This window comes from Microcaecilia unicolor, chromosome 3 (assembly GCF_901765095.1).
Source record: "Microcaecilia unicolor chromosome 3, aMicUni1.1, whole genome shotgun sequence".
In the NCBI taxonomy this organism is placed as follows: Eukaryota; Metazoa; Chordata; class Amphibia; order Gymnophiona; family Siphonopidae; genus Microcaecilia; species Microcaecilia unicolor.
The window spans coordinates 68,847,810-68,869,876 of record NC_044033.1 but is presented as its reverse complement, the minus strand read 5'-3'; the positions used below and the strand labels follow the sequence as shown (position 1 = coordinate 68,869,876).

The following is a 22,067-nucleotide window of genomic DNA, read 5'->3' as shown; positions in this document are numbered from 1 at the left end:
ACTTTAGTACTCGAATAACATTTTTTTTTGTTTCACAGAATTCTAAATAAAGCTTCTATCAGGCCGATATTCAAAGCAATTTAAGCAGTCAGGAGAAGCTCCTGCCCATTTAAATCGCTCACGGCTGTCCAATCACCATTATTCAGCAGCACTTAACTGGGCAATGCCACTGAATATTGGCTCTGACCAGTCATTAAAAAAGTGGGCAGGTTTGGACGAACAAGAGGAAACAATGGGGAGGAAACAGCAGTTATGTGGGTGTCAGCAATATTCATGCTGGCACACGCATAGCTCAGCAGGTGAATTTAGGACAGCTCATAAGCTGTCCTAAATTCAGATGCTTAGCTATGTGGGTGCTGGCTGAATATTAGCTGGCATCCGCATAACAAAAAAAGTGCTGAGTCACTTAGATCCCTCCCAACTCTGGTCCTGATCTGACCACTGCCTCCCCCCTCCCCAGTTATATTAAACCCCTTATAGCCCATCCCCCTGTCCAGGCAAAACACCAACTCCTCCCCCGTTCTACCTGCAATCCCTAGTGGTCCGGCAGGGGCAATCAGGGCAGGAGTAAAACCTACTCCCTCCTGCCCCTTGTGTCTGCTTTAGGAAAATATCTGCCATCACATCTCATGGCAGCCTCATGGTATTACAGCAAGACTGTTTCGAGAGTGTGGCAGCCATTTTCCTGAGGCAGCCGCAAGGGGCAGCAGCAAGTAGGCTATGCTCCTGCTCCAATTACCTTTGCTGGACCACCAGGGATTGCAGGAAGACCTGGTGGGTGGGCATCCTGCATGGAGGAGGGGTGGAAGGGGATGGGAGTGTTTTGTTTGGTTGGGGGGAAAGGGATCGAGACCCGATGGGGGAAGCAGAATCAGGATGGCTCTGCATTTATTTATTTATATTTAGGCAGGTCCTTGACAATATTCAGATGAGACCCTCAAAGTGTCTTATGCAGGTCTCGGCTGAATATCAGCAGAGACCCACATAAGCTCCAGTGGCCAGCAAAGGGACAATATGCCCTGGATATTCAGTACTGGTGACTGGGAATGGCCCAGCACTGAATATCTGGGGCTAATATCACCCTAGTAAAGTTTCTGGCTAAAAGGAATGCACTCATTTCCTTTTTTCACAAAAATCCTGCTGCGGTAAAAGGGTAAAAGGGGTATCGGTGCGCAGCAAATCCACGTGCAGAGGACACCGCAGGACCCCTTTTACTGAAACGTAGTAAAAAGGGCCCCACAGTGACACTGAATGTACATATTAAGCAATAAGCTAGTACCACTGCTTAAGAATGTTCTACATGTTCACATTGTTTATAAAATTATCCCTATAATGACAACCCACAAAACAAATGGATAGTGTTCACCATTTACTATTTATATTTAGCATTATTATTTATTGTAGTTTTTAAGTTATTTGTACTTATCTCGACATAAGCGAGAACAAATAATGGTTTCTTAAAATCCCTCACCGTTTCTCCAGCACCTGAAATGGTGTAGAAGAAGCCTGGTTGTACAACCTGGCGAGTATCTTGCTCCTTTCAAAATACACCCATAGCACAACAAAGCATGCTGGGTAAGTTTGCCTAGAATCTGAAATGGAAGTGGCCATACCACCAATAAAATTCTAAAATTAATAAAAATAATATTAGCTGTAACATTTCTTTACTTCATTGATAGCATTTATACTTATATTTGGTCACTACTATTGTTATGCAGTTAATAATCCAAATAAATAGTTAAACAGATAAATAACCCCCCCCCCCCCCCAAAAAAAAAAAAAAAGTTGTTATGTACTAGGACACTATTGGGCTCATTTTTGAAAGAGAAGGACGTCGTCTATCTTTCAACATAAATCAGAAGATAGACGTCCCTCTCCCAGAGATGTCCAAATTGGTATAATCGAAACCCGATTTTGTACGTCTCCAACTGCAGTCCATCGCAAGGATGTCCAAATTTCAAAGGGGCGTGTCAGAGGCGTAGCGAAGGCGGGACTTGGGGGCATGCCTAACACTTGGACGTCTTTGACCCATAATCGAAAAAAACAAGGACGTCCCTGATGAACACTTGGACGTTTTCACCTGGACGTGTTTTTATTATGAATAAGGCACAAAAAGGTGCCTGAATGACCAGATGACCGCCGGAGGGAATTGGGGATGACCTCCAGTTACTCCCCCAGTGGTCACTAACTCCCCTCCCACCCTCAAAAAACATCTTTAAAAACATTTCGAGCCAGCCTCAGATGTCATACTCAGGTCCGTGACAGCTCATGTAGGTCCCAGGAGCAGTTTTAGTGGGAACTGCAGTGCACTTCAGACAGGCAGCCCCAGGCCCATACCCACCTACCTGTTACATTTGTGGAGGAAACAGTGAACCCTCCAAAACTCACCACAAACTCACTGTATCCACATCTAGGTGCCCCCCTTCACCCGTAAGGGCTATGGTAGTGGTGTACAGTTGGGGTTAGTGGATTTGGGGGGCTCATCACACAAGGTAAGGGAGCTATGTTCCTGGGAGCATTTTTTCAAGTCCACTGCAGTGCCCCGTGGAGGGGCATAATCGAACGGGGATGACCATCTCTAGGAATGTCCCGGCGAAGAGGCAGGGAAACCGCTATTATCGAAACAAGATGGGCGTCCATTTTTTGTTTCGATAATATGGTCGGGGACGCCCAAATCTCAACATTTAGGTCGACCTTAGAGATGGTCGTCCTTAGGTCATCCTTAGAGATGGTTGTCCCCGGTTTTCGGCCATAATGGAAACCGAGGACACCCATCTCAAAAACGACCAAATCCAAGGCATTTGGTCGTGGGAAGAGCCAGCATTCATAGTGCACTGGTCCTCCTCACATGCCAGGACACCAACCGGGCACCCTAGGGGGCACTGCAGTGGACATCACAAATTGCTCCCAGGTGCATAGCTCCCTTACCTTCGGTGCTGAGCCCCCCAACCCCACCAAACCCATTCCCCACAACTGTACACCACTACCATAGCCCTAAGGGGTGAAGGGGGCACCTACATGTGGGTACAGTGGGTTTTGGGTGGGTTTTGAAGGGCTCACATTTATCAGCACAAGTGTAACAGGAAGGAAGAGGATGGGCCTGGGTCCACCTGCCTGAAGTGCACTCTCACCCACTAAAACTGCTCCAGGGACCTGCATACTGCTGTCAGGAAGCTGGGTATGACATTTGAGGCTGGCATAGAGGCTAGCAAAAAAAAAAAACAATTTAAATTTTTTTTTAGGGTGGGAGGGGGTTGGTGACCACTGGGGAATAAGGGGAAGTCATCCCCGATTCCCTCCGTTGGTCATTTGGTCAGTTTGGGCACCTTTTTGAGGCTTGGTCGTGAAAAAAATGGACCAAGTAAAGTCGACTAAATGCTCATCAGGGACGTCCTTCTTTTTTCCATTATCGGCCGAGGAAACCCATCTCTTAAGCACGCCCCAGTCCCACCTGCACTACACCTCTGACACGCCCCTGTGAACTTTGGTCATCCCCGCGACGGACTGCAGTTGAGGACACCCAAAATTGGCTTTCGATTATGCCGATTTGGGCGACCCTGAGAAAAGGACTCCCATCCCCCCCGATTTGTGTCGGAAGATGGGCGCCCTTCTCTTTCGAAAATACCCCTGCTAGGGTGCCCGGTTGGCGGCCTGGCATGTCAGGGGGACCAGTGCACTACAAATGCTGGCTCCTCCCACGTCCAAATGGCTTGCGTTAGGACATTTTTGATATGGACGTCTTTGGTTTCAAAAATCGCCGAAAGTCAGAAACATCCATGTCTAGGGACGTCCAAATTTAAGGATTTGGACGTCTCTGACGGTATTTTCGAAACAAAAGATGAACATTCATCTTTTCAAAAATACAGGTTTCTCCGCCAATGGATTTCACCGTTTTGCAAGGACGTCCAAATCGTAACTTGGACGTTTCTTTCGAAAATACTCCTCTTTGCAATAGATGAAGCAGAAGTTTCCCAATACCTGTAAGTAGTACAACTCATTTTTAAGCCTAGAAAAAAAATCAACAAAAATCTATTTACTGATGCTTAGTGTGTGAAAACAATGTTATCATGCTCTCTAAGCATTAATAAATAGAGCCCAAAAAGAATTAAGAAATTTTCAAAAAGGTTATTAGTGATGGGAGGCATGGAGGCTCATTTTCAAAGCACTTAGCCTCCCAAAGTTCCATAGAAACCTATGGAACTTAGCCTCCCAAAGTGCTTTGAAAATATGCCTCCTGGTGTCTTATCAAGCCAAAGTATTAAGCAGATCAGAGGCAGAATACATTTTCGGATATATTAAATTAGAAGATGTGGATTTAAGTCAAATGCCCTGCACTAAATTGACATTTCTTTTATTTTTTAAAAGCAAGTTAAGATTGATGAAAAATACCACTTATCTACATTAAGGGTCAAAATACCCAGCAAAAGAAGCCTTTGGATCAGCGCGTCACAGAAAAGTCAGTCTTCCATAATCCTGGCACTAGGACGCGGATCACATTCTGATGATCCAATTAATGGTGAGATACTTTGCAATCAGCTAGGATGCACAGCCCTTAACAGATTGTGGGGCTGTAACATCAATTTCTTAAGTGCATTTAAAGGATTACAAATGTTAGTCCTGGCTTGAGACTGAAACACCTATTGAGGTGCTCTGAACCACATTACAGTAATTGGCTATCTGAATTAATGCCATTTCTTTTTGAAGGGCTGTTTGAATACATTGGAATGAAGAGTTCCTTTTACTGTATTTCACTTTGCCGTCCATCACCCCCCCCCCCCCCCCCCCACACCTTTTTTTTTTTTTTTTGCCTTATTCATTTCCTTGGAATATAAATCTAAGGTGGAAGGACTCTTTATCTAGATGTTTTTAATTACAGCCTTGAGTCATTAGCGCATTGCCCTAATTTTCATCTTGCATATAGTTTGTATGTTTACATGTCTATATTTTATCTTAATATATTTATTCCTGAGATTAAAAAAACAATTTTTTACATTAAAAATAAAGAAAACTTTTTCCTCAGTGAAAATAACACATATACCCTTTTGGAGGGCAATTCTATAAAGTGGTGCCTAGATTTAGTTATCTACAGGGCACCCAGGTGGAGTCTATTCTATAAAGGAAAATAGGTGCCTCCTTAATCCAACAGGCATTAGTAGATTTTGAAGCTGCTTTACCTTTGCACGGCACATGAAACAATATGAATAACCTATCCTGACTTATAAAATAATGTGTGTGCTTCCAGTAATGAAAGACGGTTCTGCATGCATCCAATTTTTGGCAGATTCAAGAATTTGACTTATCCGACTCCAAGAAAGTTGAAAGTGAGACCGCCTGATTTAGATGAAAGGGAGGAACCACCTTCAAAAGAAAGGAGGTGCCATTCTAATTGATTCTAATGGAAACAGGCTCAGCTGAAAAGGGCAGGTAATCTCTACAAGAAAGAGCCTGCAATTCTGATACTCTCCTGGCCGGACAAAATGGCTACTAAAAAGACTGCTTTCAATAACTAATTCTTCAAAGAAGAATGCTTCAAAGGATCAAAAGGCGGCTTGAAAAGAGCCCTCAGGACGAAACTGAGGTCTCAAGGGGCATCCCCCTGCCCCCCCAATGAGGGCTGCCCACAAAATAAAAGCAGCCTATATCCAACTGTGAAATCAGAGAGATCATCGATCCCACCTCTGAAACAAGAGATAAAGCCACCATCTGAATCATTAGATAATTAAGGGCAAGGCCCTTATCAAGACCCCACTGAAACAAGCCCACAGCAAGGTTGCTACAACAGATGGATAGTAGCCCCTGTGCTTCAGGAACCAACTCTCAAGGGCCAGGCTATAATACAGAATGGGTCTGAATCCTCCATAAGGACAGGGCCCCGTCACAGGAGTCTGGGTCCTCTTGGAAGAACTGGGACCTCATCAGTAGCTGTACGAGGTCAGCGTACCATGCCCAACATAGCTAATTCAGTGCCACCATGATCACCAGACACAGATGCTTTAACACCTTCTGAAGGACCCGCTCTATTAGAAGCTATAGATGGAATACATAGAGGCTCCACTTCCAGCCAAGGCTGGAGAGGGGCATCAATCCCTGCTGAACCCTGCTCTTTCATGCAGCCAAAGAAACAAAGACATTTTACATTCTGGATGGACAACATGAGATTGAAGCAAGGAATGCCCCACCCATCTACTTGGATCTGAAAGGATGAGGGACTTAACTTCCATTCCCCCAGATTCATGGACTTCCTTGAACACTATCTACTCCCATTATGTGAGAAGCTGAAATTGCCATCAGATGGCATTCTGCCCAGGAACAAATCCAATCTATCTTCAGAGCCACTGCTGCACTCCTGAACCTGTCTTGATTCCTGAGGTACATCACTGCTGTCACATTGTCCGATAGCACTCTGAAGGTCTTTCCTTGTAGGAGCTGCTGGAAGTGCCAGGCTTCATACGATTGATATTCCAGGAGGCCTCCTCCAGAGATCAACTCCCCTATACCACATGACCCTGAAAATGGACATCCCGGACCAGCAGACTCGTGTCTGTGTTAAGTACAAACTAGTCTGGGGGAGTCTAGGGGAACCTCCTTGAGGAGATGGTCTGAGTACCACTACACCAGATATAGCTTCAAGCTTCTGCTCTCTGGGAGCTAATTCTCAAATTGTTTGAACTTGAGAAAACAGCTTGTCAACAGTATCCAGTGAAAGGGTCACATGGCTTTCACCCAGGAAACTACTTTCAAGCATCACTGTCATGGAGCCCAGGAGCTGCAGATAGGCCTAAATCTGGGGTATCTGCTGCACACAGAATGACTTTGAGCTTGAACATGCACTCCTGAGTTAGAAAAATTATGCCACACTTTGTGTTGAAAAGACTCCAAGGTACTCTAACCTCTGAGAGGGTACTAGCTGCCTCTTGGCATAGTTCACTACCCAGCACATGTGCTCAAGAAGTTGGATCACCTGATAGGTCACCAGCTATGACTCAACCTCAAAAATCAGCTCACATCAACCAATCATCCCAAGTATAGACAGATACGGTATAAACACCCTGTTTATGGAGGTGGGCTGCAACAACTATCATGACCTTGGAAAAAGATTATTGGGACTGTTCCTAACCCAAATGAAGGTAAAATTAGTCCTTACCTGATAATTTTCTTTCCATTAGTCCCAACAGATCAATCCAGAGACTTGTGGGTTATGTCCCTCTCCCAGCAGGTAGAGATAGAGAGGTTCACTATATGTGGTCATGTGCAGCCACCTTAACCTCAGTATTGTCGTTATCCAAGCAGTGCAGACGAGTAGAAAACCAACATAACATTTCCTGCCTCCATACAAATCATGTATGTCCTTCAACCGCTACCGCAGGAGGTCAAAGCATGGAGCTCAGAGCTATGAGACCTCTTCAACCCGGGTCATCAGGCAACCAATCAACCACAAACTTCATATGTAGAAACTGCAACCTACCAACTGGAAACAGAAACAGAAAATATGCCGAGATAAAAACATATGACGGGCATCTGGATTGATCTGTCAGGACTAATGGAAAGAAAATTACCAGTTAAGGACTAATTTTACCTTCCATAGCATCCCACAGATCAACCCAGAGACTTGTGAGATGTACCCAACAGTCCTCAAGTAGGGCAGGACACTGTCGCCCCAGAAACCAGGACTGAAGCCCCAAATGCAGTGTCCCAACCCACCACCATGTTCAGCCAATAATACTTAGAGAAGATATGCACAGAAGACCAAGTCGCCGAGCGGCAGATCTCATCCAAGGAGATCAAGTTGGACTCGGTGGCCAAAGTCGCCTACACCCTGGTGGAATGCGCTTTCACCTGCAAAGGAGGAGTCTTCCCCATAGAGAAGTATGCTGAAGAAATTGCTTCCCTCAGCCAATGAGGCCAGATCCCCTTTCCTGGGACTAGCAAGCAGGACAAAAAGGTGATCAGACCATAGAAGTCAATAGTGACCTCCAGGTAGCAGAAAAACGTGCTGCACATCCAGGCACCGCAGGGCCCAGTATTCAGCCGGATAATCCTCCCTCCTAAATGATGGGAGAAAGAGCTGCTGATTTAAATGAAAATGCAAGAAACCTTAGGCAGGAAAGATGGAACCGTCTGTACAGAAACCCCCGCTTCCGTGAAGTGGAGAAAGGGATCTCTGCAGGACAAGGCCTGCAACTCCAACACCCGCCTAGCCGAAGCGATGGCTACCAAAAATACCGTCTTCCATGTAAGGTCTTTCAAGGACAAATGGTCCAAAGGTTCAAATGGCAGATGTTGAAACACATATGTTGTATGGCATATTAATGTAGCTTAAATATTTTTACTGTTGTAATCGTCTATTGCTTATGTTTGACTTACTCTTGCTGTAGACTGCCTTGAGTGAATTCTTTCAAAAAGGAAATATAGGTGTTGGGTTAGGAAACACTGAAAGACAAACCGAATCCGAATCTCCTATGTTAATCTTCTCTTCTCCCATTTATGCCCCGCCATTTTTCTAAAGCAGACTAAAGTAATGCATGCTTATTTTGTAAAACTGTTGTACCCAAATTCTTACAGAAAATAATCTGCTGACAATGAGCATCTGATCTGAGCACACCAAATGCCACACACTGAATGTCTTTTAGAGAGGCATGATAATAAGGAAAATGGGAATGTTGTTTTTTTTTTTGCCATACTTACAAATCTATATCATTGCAATGCCAAGCTTTCTTTGACTCATTAGGTCACTATGTTCCGAGTAACTTATATTCAGGTAATTAAAACACAAACCCCAAGGACTAATTAACTGGTTAGCAGTGTATACATTTCATGTAACCATTTCCATACATCTAGTTTTAAATTCATTAACAAAAAATAATTGCAAGAGAATGTTTTGCATTGTACAGTGAATTGTTAAGCACAGCTTGCAAAATTACCACTTTCTATCACTTCTCTAGTGATGCTGAAGACATTTAAACTTTGGCGTCCTGGAACCCTTGTCTACCAATTTACCGCCAGTTGCTATTAACTGCTTTTCCTGTGAATCATTATATGCACTTAAGAAAACTTTAGATTTTTTTGTTATACCAACCCTAAATTTCATCAGCACAGAAATACATGAGGAAAATTATCCTTTTGGAACTTTCAGTAGATGATCAGAGGATTCTGAGAATTGATACACAATGGTCATTGTGCATAACAGTATAGTAAATGACAGCAGATAAACAGGATTGATATGCACTTAAATTCACACTTTCAAGCCAACCACAAATCCAATGTCCTTCACCTGGCCTCTGATTTCCCAACCCCTCACTACCAATACCACCGTCTTCCATACTAGACCTCAGCATGCCCAAACATTACTACAGCAATCTACAATTGTCTCTTTAGGGCAGAATGAATCCTTTGGTAGGCATTAGGCAAACAAATGCATTTGGCCCCCATTGTAATATAAATATATGTTAAGACTCCCACACATGAGGCTCTACATGGTTATAACTGCACAGGAAAATGGGCAGAAGAGGAAGCATCAGGTAATAAGCACTGCTCATCAACAACTCCTACTTACTAGAAGACAATACACAAGGTGTGAGGAGAAGGCAAACCTCTGTGGATAGCTATGGTTCTGGTCTCCCCACCCCTACTCTTCTTTATGTCAGCAACTGACCTCAAAAGGCAAAAATCTGCTATGGAAGCCTCCTAAACATCTGAACCATAGGCATGGGCCAAGTTTGACTATGTCTTAATCCTGCCCTGGGTCTCTACTACTTCTGCTTCTAGGCCACCCCACAAAAACCCATTCTTATCCTTAAAGCCTACAAGACTAACATCCAAACCTTCTTCCATGAAGCTATGCAATAATCCCCAGAACCATCTAGGTTACCAAGACAGTTGTTAAAAAAACTATTAATAAATTATAATTAAAAATAAATTAGTAATTATAATAATAAAAATTTTCCCATGCTTATTATTGCTTGAGTTTTTAACCATGATCCTTCTATGCAGATTACCACAATGCTTTCTTAGCAGCCCAATGCACTTAAATTGCTTTATAACAAGAGGGTTGAGAACAAACATCTCTGTAACAAAGATAGTTTTCTGTGTGGAAATAGTGCTCCACTCCCAAATGTTCCAGGTGCTGGTATTAAATTAGTTTCTCTCCCCCCATCAATAATATAACCTCCTTTTTGCCTCACCCCCCCCCCCCCCCTCAAAACAACTAAGGGGCCTTTTCACTAAAGGGTTGCTGCACAGCAATCCGGAAATACCGCCGACCCACTGTGGCCGCCAGTGGTAGTTCTGCCCCCAGCACAGCATTTCCAGCACTGCTGGACTTTTAAAAAAATTATTGCCACAGGGGGTTACCTCTGGGTTAGTGCAGGGTGGCAGTAAGTGCTCCCCCCCCCCCCCCCCCGAAATGTGAACTTACCACGCGGCCATTTTTGTTCACCTTTTTAGCTACTGTGGTTAAAGGGGGAGAGTGCTCGCAGCAAAAGCTAGTGCTAAGCAGGGAAACTATGCCTATGAACAAAGTCAATCTTCTGTAACTGACAATTGTCACAAACAATACACAAGATTTGTTCTCAGAAACAAGACTTTACTTTATTATAGCCATACGAGGGAGTCAAATATCCCCGAGCATTTTGCAGCAAGAAAAAAATGCTCAAAAAGAGTGCAGTCTATAGACCTCAAAGAGGACTTGTTTAGGAAATTAGCTTAATTTGTTCAAGACAGGGGCATAGCCAGAGCTCAACATTTGGGGGAGGGGGTCCGGAGCTCAAAGTGGAGGGGGCACAGTATGGCCCGCCTCCTTGCCACAACCCCTGCCCCAACCCTATATTCCTTGGCTGGCGGGGAAAAAACAAGTTGCAAATGCATAACTACAGTGTCAAATACAAAGTGTTGCTCCAGGAACGACTGCTCATCAAAATAGGATGCATGAATGCAGAGGTTTTCATCCCAATCCTTGGGGCACACCCAGCCAGTCGGGGTTTTCAGGATATCCCCACTGAATTCAATGGGGATATCCTGAAAACACCAACTGGCTGGGTATGCGCTAAATAATAGTAGTAGTAGTAGTATGCCCCGAGGACTGGGTGGAAAACCTCTGCATGAATGGCTAAGGAGAAGTGACTTGAAACCTAAGGATTAGTTACTGAAAGTTGCAGCCCAGGACAGTAGATTACAGTTGAGAAGGATCACAGTAAGTACAGAAAACCTACTACAACGTATCTGTAGATTCTGTAACAAAGAGCTGGAAATGGTTACTCATCTCATAGCAGCCGCAAAGTTCTGATGACAGAAACTTTCTGTACATTTCTCCCAATAAGGTGGCACGTCTCATCCACTGCAAACTTTATAAACATTACAACATTTCTTTACCAGAAAAGCAATGGGATCATAGCCCTGAAAGAATTATGGAAAATGAAGAGATTATGATCACCTGGGACATCCCCATTCTGACGGATAAAAAGCTGAATGTAAGGAAACCAGACATAGCAGTAAATGAGCTCACTGAAATGCTAGGCAATATCATTCAGAAAGGTCCTAAACTAACAGGAAATGAATTCATTTTGGGAAAAAGCAATCTGGGAGACGTAGTAAAGAAGCAACTGGAGTTTAGAACACAGGTAAAGGCAGTTAAGTGCCTGGGTCCAATTTGGAAAGCTGCTGGAAAGAGACAAAAGCCAGACTATAGGAGAAGCAAGAGGAAGAGGGAAGCAGTACACAATGATAAAAACATACCAAAAGGGACTTCATCTGGGTTTAGTGTTCAGAGCCTGAAGTTAGAAAGAAGTATGATGGAAAGAATGCCATTACAGATTTCATTAAGGAATTAAGGAACTGTGAATGTTTTAGGAAGCTGCCAGGAGGGCAATATGACAACTTTGAAAAGTCTTGATTAGAAGCCACAAGGAAGCATCCATCTAGTAGATAAAAAATACTTGGGCAGGAAGTCTGTGCTAGGGAAAATGCAGACAAGCTGGAAGAGGTAACCTCATTGTCATAAGAAATACACACTGGACATAAAACTGTCAAGGCTCTATGTTTGCTGGGAAAGTTACTCACCAGGAACCAATGGCAAAGTATCCTCCTAATAGACTAACAGGGTCATGGATTTACATTGAGAGGCTAAAGTCTGAGCTATGCAGAGGAAGATTAGCCAAATGCTGTGGTCAGCAATTTAAGAACTGACAGGGGACATTGTATGATGCATTAAAGCCCACAGGCTGTAGTCTTAGGGAAGGAAGGAAGGGAATTTATTTATTTAAACCATTTATAATCCACACAGGGCCCTATTTACTAAGCTATGCTGTAGGCTTGTACATTTTTAGCACGTGCTAAAAATTAGTGTGCGCTAATGCTAGAGACACCCATAGGAATATAATGGGTGTCTCTACTATTAGCGTGCGCTAAAAAGTTAGCGAGCCTAAAGCACAGCTTAGTAAACAGGGCCCACAATCTGTTATTCTTGGAGGATACCAATAAAACACACATGAACCTATTCTAAAATATCACATCCTTGAAAACAAGCTCATCCTAAGAGCGCATAAGAAATCTATCAAGCTGAAGTTGTCTCTTGTAGTCAAATATACCTATGGCATCGTATTAATAAAAAAGCTTTTTTAAACAGATAGGCCCTCAATTACATATGGAAAGAAATCAGCTCTTGAATCAACCTCAACTCAAGGGGCAATGTATTCCACATCAATGGGCCGGCCACCTGGAAAATATTTCAGCAATATTCCATTAACCTTACCGTGTGAAACGATGGCACATCCAACAGGCTTTTATTTAGATTAAGCTCACATCTTTTTTTTTCAGTATTAGCTCAAGGTGAGTTACATTCGAGTACAGTAGGTATGTACTTATCCATGGAGGGCCCTGGCTCTTAGTCCACTAATCATCTACTCTACTCCCTCAATGTTCATGGAAGATCAGAAATACTGAGACTGGGGAACTGTATTGCCTGTTTTGAAACGCACTTTGGATTAAACTGTCCAAAGTACATTTTCACATCTTAGCTGTGAAAGTTAGTGATTAGAATTTTATGGTGAAGAATAACACAAGCAAATTGAAGACCAATGCTCTAACATGTATTGGAATAGGAAGAATTTTATGAGTTCCTGTGTCAGAGAGCGACATACAAGGATGAGCCCATGACAACATACACACATGTACGGTATAATCATTGGGTTACATTTCACAAACATACATTTTCACTGTTGTCTGTCTCACACAAATGCCACATACACCTTTCATCATATTTAGCCTGTATATCTCAGGTCTGGGAGGAAGTTGGGAAAACAAATTCATTATGAATACTTGGAATCCTAGGTGGCCTGGTCCCAAAAGGGTAGCGCCATGCAGTTTTCTTTTTGTTCTTAGCACTTATCTTAATCTTAATAACTAGTCCAACAACTGACTCCAGAGTCTGTGCCTTATCGACTAGAATTTGTCACATGCACACAAGAAAAGACAAGAAACACATATTACAACAATGCCGTCTCCAATTATTATCTTTTAATATTTCCAAGGCACATATTCAAAGGCTAACAGAAGACTTATTTTTTTATGAACATGCTTGCAAATCAGCAAAATATACCACTTGCTATATATTTATCAGCAAAACAGGTCATTTTCTACAGATCAAACAGTTTCTTCTCATTGCATTTGAGCTGCTGTTGAAACAATGTTAGCTTTTCAACATATTCTGATACTGAATGATATTTTTGCCTATGCAGGTAAGCAGGAGGGAAAAGTCCCAAAGAGATTAGTTCAGAACGTAAATAGAAACTAAAAATTGTACACCCTAGAATCAACACTTACATTTTTTTAAGCTACCGAATCTAACCAAGCAATAGGAAACCTTAATTTCCAGAGCCTACAGTATTCTCCAATTAAGCAACATTCTAAGAAAGTAATTTTATAACAGGCTGCATATGTATGAAAGCCACATAAATGCCTAGTTTATAAAGACACAAAGGTGCCTATGGGGCTCATTTTCAAAGCGCTTAGACTTACAAACTTACTTAGGAACCTATGTTACTTTGTAAGTTTATGTGCTTTGAAAATGAGCGAAAAAGGAGGAGCAGGCCTCACGAAAACGTGAGCAGCAAAACAAAACAGTGAGGTAGATCCAAGGAGGATATTAAAACGTCTTTAGTGGAAAACAGCTAAAAGAAGACCTGACACGGCCGTGTTTTGGCACAAAAGGCCTGCCTCAGGGGTATAGGTGAATCTTTGATGTTATGACAGGAGTGCTAAACTGCGAGATTGTTGTGAAGGTTCTGAATGTAAAATCCTTGCAATAGTTTGCGGCACTCACTCTCGCCGTTTGGACGGCCACTGCTTTCAGCGCTTCTATCCTATAGAGGATATTACAAGGATCTCTCCTACTGCCAGCCTCCCCACTGCTCAGTCTCTTTCTTTCCTCTTTGCTTAATCTCTGCCATCCTAGCATCTATTTCTCCCTCCTTCCTGTGGATCCAGCATCTCTCCTCCACGCCCTCATCCAAGCTCTCTCTCTTCCCTCTAACCCCCCCCCTATCCAGATTCTATCTCCCTACCCCCCCCCCCCCAAACTGTCTGGCATCTTTCTTTCCCTTCCTTTCCTGCCACCACCTAAGGATATGGAATCTTTCTCTCTCTCTCTCTCCCTCTCCCCTCCTTCAAAAACTGTCCAGGGCATATTGTACACCTCCTACTCCAGTGAACTTCTGGTCAGCTGCCTCTTCCCCCAAGAACACTGACTCTCAGGTCACAGCTCCAGCCAGACATCACTGATGGAGAGGGAAGGAATGCCTCTCACCCCCTACCAGAAGAAGCCCCAAAGGACCTCAGCTAACTCAGCTTCACTGAGCCAAAACCTGTGGATCGAAACTCAAGGCTGAAGAAGGAAATCAGGTCTCTAAGTTCTAGCAGGGGGAAGGCCCACAGACAGATTCTTGTGAGCACTTCAGGCCAAGGACTCTATCAAGGGGATGCAGCCCTTAGCCTGTGTCCCAGGAATTCAAGCCTTCTTTGATCATCCTGCTGCACCAGTCAACTTTTACCATCTGCTGGAGGAAGAGAAATACTGGCAAGTTCCAGAGTGGCACCATTCCTTATACTAGTGAGGATATCACTGAATTGTCAGGATTCTGCTTTCATCTGCTGGGACAGAGACATAATCCACTCATCGGGACAGGTCTAGCAGGATGATAAGGAAGCGCGTATTTATGCACTCATCCATGCACATGCAAACCGGTAAAGTACATGTCAACATAAATATGGTGTGTACTTTTCCGCTAGGTGGTATTTTATAAAAGGCCAGTTACATGCATAAATGACTCAAATACTGCCATTTACGTGCAATTCTGCCTACAACTAAGTGGCTCCTTATAGAATTACATAACAGGGAGACAAGGTGCCGCTGCTGCTCCTGGCAAAGGAGCCTTACCTCTTCCAGCTGGAGCAGGAGGTGGCCTGGATTGCACCTAAGCCCTGCTGAAGGTCCTGCTGCAGAGTTTGGAGCAGCCTACTCTGGCCACGTATGGGGCCTCTATGAGAGGTCTCGGCAGCCACCATAGATGCTGGGTGTGGTGCGTCCACAGCAGCAGAGGCTTGCATCTCTGCCTGGGAAAGCTGGTCCTCATGTCCCTCTTCCCCTCCAGTGGGAGAGGTTAGCATAGGGATCTTCCTCCCCTTCCTGCTGGTTGGGATCCTGTGCTGAGGTGAGTGGCAAGTCCCAGATAGTGGGTCCACCTTCAACACCTCTACCATCTCCATTTCAGCTAGGTCTGTGTCTGAAGCCACCTGTTCTGCTGCTTCTGCTGTTGGTGGCTGTGCTGCTCCTGCTGCCACTGCTGGTGGCTGTGCTGATGCCTGGGCTGCTGCATAAGGGTGGCCTATGTGTGAAGATAGTTTACAATTCAGCAGTTCACTGAATCTAATTTTGCTAACAGTGGGGCAGTTGTGCAGTGAAATGCAGGTCCCAGGACAGGTGGGGGCTGCGTGTTGACACCCAGGGGACAGCTATGATCTCTATCACAAATGTGATGATATGGCAGGGAACCCCAGGACCCACAAGCGTGCTTCTAGTTTAGAGGTGTGTAAGTTCCCATGTCTAAGGATCACCATCTGACTGGGTGTTGGCAGGACACCCTGTGTGTCCCTCCCTGCCTTCTGGACACCTTCCAGGGGCCTCTATGCCACAATCACTGTACTACCTGCTAGGTGGGGAAACATTGCTTAGGGGGTTGTAGCTGTGCTGTCATAATGCTAACCAGGCAGCGTCCTGCACAGCTGCCAGTGCCTCCATACTACCCCTGACTCATGTGCATGCTCTTTGAGGGACCAATGAGAGTTGGGGGGGGGGGGGTGTTGGCTATTTTCAAAGGTGGTGCTGTAACTCTGGAGAGGGTGTTGTCAATGTATGATTTAAAGGGCGCAATGTCCCAGTGGCAGTGACATTGGATAGTGCTGTACAAATAACTGGAACTCACACTGCATAGCCATTGCTCTGGAGAAGAATGAACCTGCTTTTTTGTGTGGCAACTGATGCAGTAACAGGCTTATATGGTCACTGTGCTGTGCTTTCCACTTGCTCCCTTTTCAGATAGGTAATGCTGTGTGTGTGATGTGTTAGTTAGGGGTGTGGGTGCTGTACACTATGGGCACAGGTTTAGATAGCTGTTTTTTTCTGGCTGCCACGCCTGCTTTGATGTGCATGGCGACTTTATGTGACATAAAGCACGCTTTGATTTAGCTCACTGCGGTGTACAGTCCCACAGCTCTCCCCCTCCCCCCCCCCCCCCTTGCCATGTCATCTCATAATTTTGAGTTTGACTGCAACAAATTGTTGTGGGCACACTGTGATGATGGTAGCTGCATAGTCAGGCCTTACTAAAAATCATGGCTGTTACGTGGGTGCAATGTTATTGGTACTCACGCTGGTTACTGAGATGCTCCCTCATGCGCCAGATCAGGTCCAAATCTTCCTACCGTACTGAGTGATGCTGGTGCTGGAGTGCCTCCATGTCCCAAAGGATCCCAAAGTGACTAACACACAATAAGATGGGGACAGGGTTCAGGTGATGGCCCTTTTTGCATTGACCAGCTTTCCCACTGACATAATGTGCTTCCTCAGATACGCATTGCTCCACATAAAGGCAGTGGCAAGCAGGGGCAGCAAGATTGTGGGGAGGGGGGTGCTTGCTAGAAGGTGAAGGAAGGGTATGGGCATTGGGGCATGACAGGTGTCACTTTGTTTTGGGCGCCTCAATCCCCTCACTATCTTGTGCGGGTACAGTGGACTGGTGGGATGGGACATATGCATCCCCTTATTTCTGCATGCTATGGTTAGGAGGAGCAAGGGAGGAAAGCATGCTCAGGGCTGTTCAGCAAATGTGGCACAAAAGCTCAGGGGAGGGGCCTGATGATCTCCCCCCCCCCCCCCCCCCCAGCAGTCACTATTAGGCATATTTTCAAAGCACTTAGATGTAAGTTCCATAATAACCTATGGAACTTTGTAAGTCTTTGAAACTAAGCCCCTATGTAAGGTGCTTGCACTTGCCTGATGCAGAGCTCCTTGGGACACTGCTTCACACTCCTAGAGACCTCCTTATACTTCTCCATGCCCTCATGGAGACGTTGTGGAGTGGCATGTGGTAGTGTACTTGAAAATCTGCCTCCGGTACCTGAGGCACAGGAGAACCAAGTGCTCCGACTCCTCTGGGAAGAAATTAGGTTCTCTCCTTAGAGACATTTCTGGACAGACTGAGAAATGCCCTTCTATGTGCAGCACTATATATGTGACCATTTTGTACATGGAGGGAACATCATTTGTACGTTTACTGCTAGTTATTTTCTATTGGCAGACATGACTATCTCATTACGTCTATTTTGCTCTGCAGTATATCGTCATTTTGGACGTTTTGAAGGTGTATTTTCAAACTCTGACAGATGTTTCTTTCGGCCATCCATTATGACACCAATTTTTAAGACATTTTCTGATAGATTTTCTTGAGGGGTGGGGGGGGATTTAAACATCATATTGAAAATGCTCCTCTATGTGTTTTCCCAAATCATTGTATGTGTAGTAGTTTAAAATCTCACCTAAAAGTCTAAAATGATACACACACACAATGGCCAAATTAGAGATGGGTGTCTTGTAAATCACATAAAAGAACAAAACTATCACCATCACTATAACAATAACAATTTATTCTCTTCATACATATGTCATAGAATGATCTCCCATCATCTGAAATGACTGAACCAAAATCCAGCAACTGCATCATGACAAACTCGTTTCTTTAATACTACGCTAATAATGAAGTTGAATTAGCAGCTAACTGATTGCTGCAGTGGACGGTCTGTAATGAATCCAACTCTATATGGAATGAGTTGGCATGTTGCACACTCAGGGGACAATGTTATAATGTGCCAGGGACTTAGCACAAGGTTTAGTTTGATTCTGTGCACAAGTTTCTGAGCTAGTTTGGCTGCCCTATGCTTGAAAGGGTCAAGCACACCAGAAAAATGTGTGCAGACTCACATAAACAATGCACTGCACATTGAAATCCACTGCGAATGAAGGTATTAACTATTAAAACCAAACAGCAAAGGTATGTGAAGAAGACATAATTTATAAGCACACTTTATTCGAACTCCGGGACTCTAACACAGTCTGATAAGTAGAAAGTTCGCTCCCATGGCTAATGTCAGTGAGAATTTTTGCCAAGCATACAGGCTCCACAACTATTTTCTTGCGTTGTAGAAAGGGATGTGTACAAAGTACATAAATAAGAGCAGAGGTATGAAGAGCTAAGGTAACTGTATCATCAAATACAGGATAAAATGAGATTGAAGGGGGGGCAGACTCAAGAAAAATGTCAGGAAGTATTTTTTCACGGAGAGAGTGGTGGATGCTTGGAATGCCCTCCCGCGGGAGGTGGTGGAAATGAAAACGGTAACGGAATTCAAACATGCGTGGGATAAGCATAAAGGAATCCTGTGCCGAAGGAATGGATCCTCAGGAGCTTAGTCAAGATCGGGAGATGGGGCTGGTGGTAGGGAGGCGGGGATAGTGCTGGGAAGACTTATATGGTCTGTGCCAGAGCCGGTGGTGGGAAGCGGGACTGGTGGTTGGGAGGCGAGGATAGAGCTGGGCAGACTTATACGGTCTGTGCCAGAGCCAGTGGTTGGGAGGCGTGGCTGGTGGTTGGGAGGCGGGGATAGTGCTGGACAGACTTATACGGTCTGTGCCCTGAAGAGCACAGGTACAAATCAAAGTAGGGTATACACAAAAAGTAGCACATATGAGTTATCTTGTTGGGCAGACTGGATGGACCGTGCAGGTCTTTTTCTGCCGTCATCTACTATGTTACTATGTAAATACAGGATTAAGCGGGAAGTGCCAGGGCTATAAAATGAGTGTAAAACACTTGACTGTATAAGAACATAAGACCAAGGGTCCATCTAGCCAAGTATCTTTTTTCCAACAGTGGACAGTCCAGATCACAAGTACCTAGTAAGAATTCCAAAAAGTAGCAAGATTCTATGCTATTTAACCTCAGGGATAAACTGTGTCTTTCGCCAGGTCTACCTTAATAATGGTTTATGGACTTTTCTTCCAGGAATTTGTCTAAACCTTTATTTTTAAACCCAGCTACATTAACTATTTTTATCACTTCCTCCAGCAAGCTTAATTATATGTTGAGTGACAAAAAAATGTTTCTATTTGCTTTAAATGTAACTTCATGGAATGCCCTCTAGTCTTTGTACTTTTTGAAAGAGAAAACAATCGATTCACGTTTACCCATTCCATTGCATTCAGGATTTTATAGATGTCTATCATATCTCTCCTCAGCCATCTCTTTTCCAAGCTGAAGAGCCTTAACCTCTTTAACCTTTCCTCATATAGAAGTTGTTCTATCCCTTAATCATTTTGGCCGCCCTTCTCTACCTTTTCACATTCCACTATATCTTCGTGAGAAGCAGTGACCAGAACAATACTCAAGGTATGGTCTCATCATGAGACATTATGATAGACAATAAAACAAAGGCTATTCAATTCCAGATAATTCCTAATATTCTGTATGCTTTTTTGGCCACTGCTGCACACAGAGCATAAGATGTCAACATATTTACCACAATGTCACTTAAATCCTTTTCCTCAGTAGGGAAACCTTATGTGGAAACTTGCATCATATAGTTATAATTAGGGCTATTGTTCCCAATGTGCATCACTTTGCATTTGTCCATATTAAACTTCATCTGCCATTTGAGTGCCTATTCTTCCAGCCTCCCTCCTGCAATTTCTCGCAGTCCAAATGCGATTTAACTACTTTAGTTTTATGTACTATACTATCAGAGTTTTCTATACCACTATGATTCCAAAGGATTCAAAGTGGTTTTCAGTTAAATCTCCAGAAATCAGGAGAGAATAACAATCTAACAAAATTACATTTACTAAAGTTTTAAAAACAATTTTTTTTAACTCTGAACAAACATTAACTTTTATTGTTCAATTAAGTAAGCTTTTAACATTGTCTTAAAAAAAAAAAGAAGAAGGTGCAAGCCTTAATTCCAGCGGCAAATCTAATCACCTCATTCAGCATTCCTATTTCCATATAATTTATAAATACAATAAAAAGCACCAGTCCCAGTACAGATCTTTGCAGTACACTATTATTCACCTTCCCTCATTTAGAGAATTGGCCATTTAACCCTATTCTCTGTTTTCTGTCTTTTAACCAGTTCTCAATCCACTACAGCACATTTCATCCTATCCCATGGCCTTTTGATTTTCTTAGGAGTCTCTCCTAAGGGACATTTATTTATTTATAACACAGTTTATAGACCACTCTATCTATTCTAGGTGGTTTACAAAAATTACATCTATAATAAAATTAAATAAAAACAATATTTTCCATGCAAAAACAATTACTAAAATAAACTAAAATAAACAGCTCTCCAATCAACTAAAGTACTCATCAACAACTAGCTAGAGAGAAAAAAAATAAGCCTTAAGCAATTTTCTAAATTACAGATAGTTCTCAACCTTTGAATGAGTAACTCAATCCACAAATGAGAATCTTCAATGTAAAAAGTTTTAGATCTAATATCCTTCAATCTAGCCTATTTTATAAGAAGGGACAATTTATCAGCACATCTAAGAAGTCATGGTGGGACAATAAATTCTTAAAGCAGTGGCTAAAGGGATAGGAATCAAACCCTTTATAACTGTAAATCGAACTCAAAGCTTTAAACTTAACAACTAACGTCACTGATAACCAACGTAATTCATACAAAACCGGAAAAATGTGGTCACATCTAGAAACCCCTGAAATGAATCAGGCTCATGCATTCTGGGCTAACTTTGTCAAAAGCTTTCTGAACATCTAAATATGCCACATCAATTAGCTTATCTTTATCCACATGTTTATTCACACTTCCCAAAAAAATATAAGATTGGTGAGGAAAGACTTCCCTTGGCTAAAGAATGTTTGTCTACATGTTCAGTAATTTTGTTCATTATAATAGTTCCTACAATTGTTCCTGGCACCGATGATGTTGGGCTTATCAGTAAATTTGGCTTATCACATCTTCCAGGTTCACTGAGATTTGTTTCAGTTCCTCCACCCTTAACTGTTGCTGCCTATCATCCTCCACAGTAACAACTGAAGCAAAGAATTATTTTTGTCTCTCCACTATGGCCTTGACCTCCCTGAGTGCCCCTTTTACTCCTTGACGATCTAACAGTCCAACTGAATCCCACACAGGTTTTTTACTTCTAATGTATTTGAATCAGATTTTGCTCTGTTTTTGCCTCTACAACAAGGTTCTTTTCAAATGCTCTTTTAGCTTTCTTTTTTAATGCTTTGCATCTACAGTAACTTGTCAGTGCTTATGCTGTTTCCTGTTTTCTTCATCTGGATCCTTTTCCATTTGTTTGGGGAAAATGTTCTTTTAGCTCTAATAGCCTCTTCACCTCACCTTTTAATCATGCTGGCTGTCATTTGGCCTTCCTTCCACCTTTTTTGTTACATGAGCTTCATCTGGTCTGGGCTTCCAAGATGGTATTTTTAAACAAT

At 43.2% G+C, this 22,067-nt stretch overlaps 1 protein-coding gene across 4 annotated transcripts in view; it reads right to left on the bottom strand.

The window, feature by feature from the left end:
• Positions 1-22,067, bottom strand: part of ESRRG (estrogen related receptor gamma) — a 1,192,991-nt gene that overhangs the window by 708,729 nt on the left and 462,195 nt on the right. The window contains exon 1 of one of the 4 annotated variants that reach the window (XM_030196028.1): positions 12,746-12,827. The exons of the other annotated variants lie outside the window; for them this stretch is intronic. The gene's annotated coding sequence lies outside the window, so the exon portion shown is untranslated. Of the gene's footprint in view, positions 1-12,745; positions 12,828-22,067 lie in introns of those variants that run through there. 4 annotated transcript variants of the gene reach the window in all.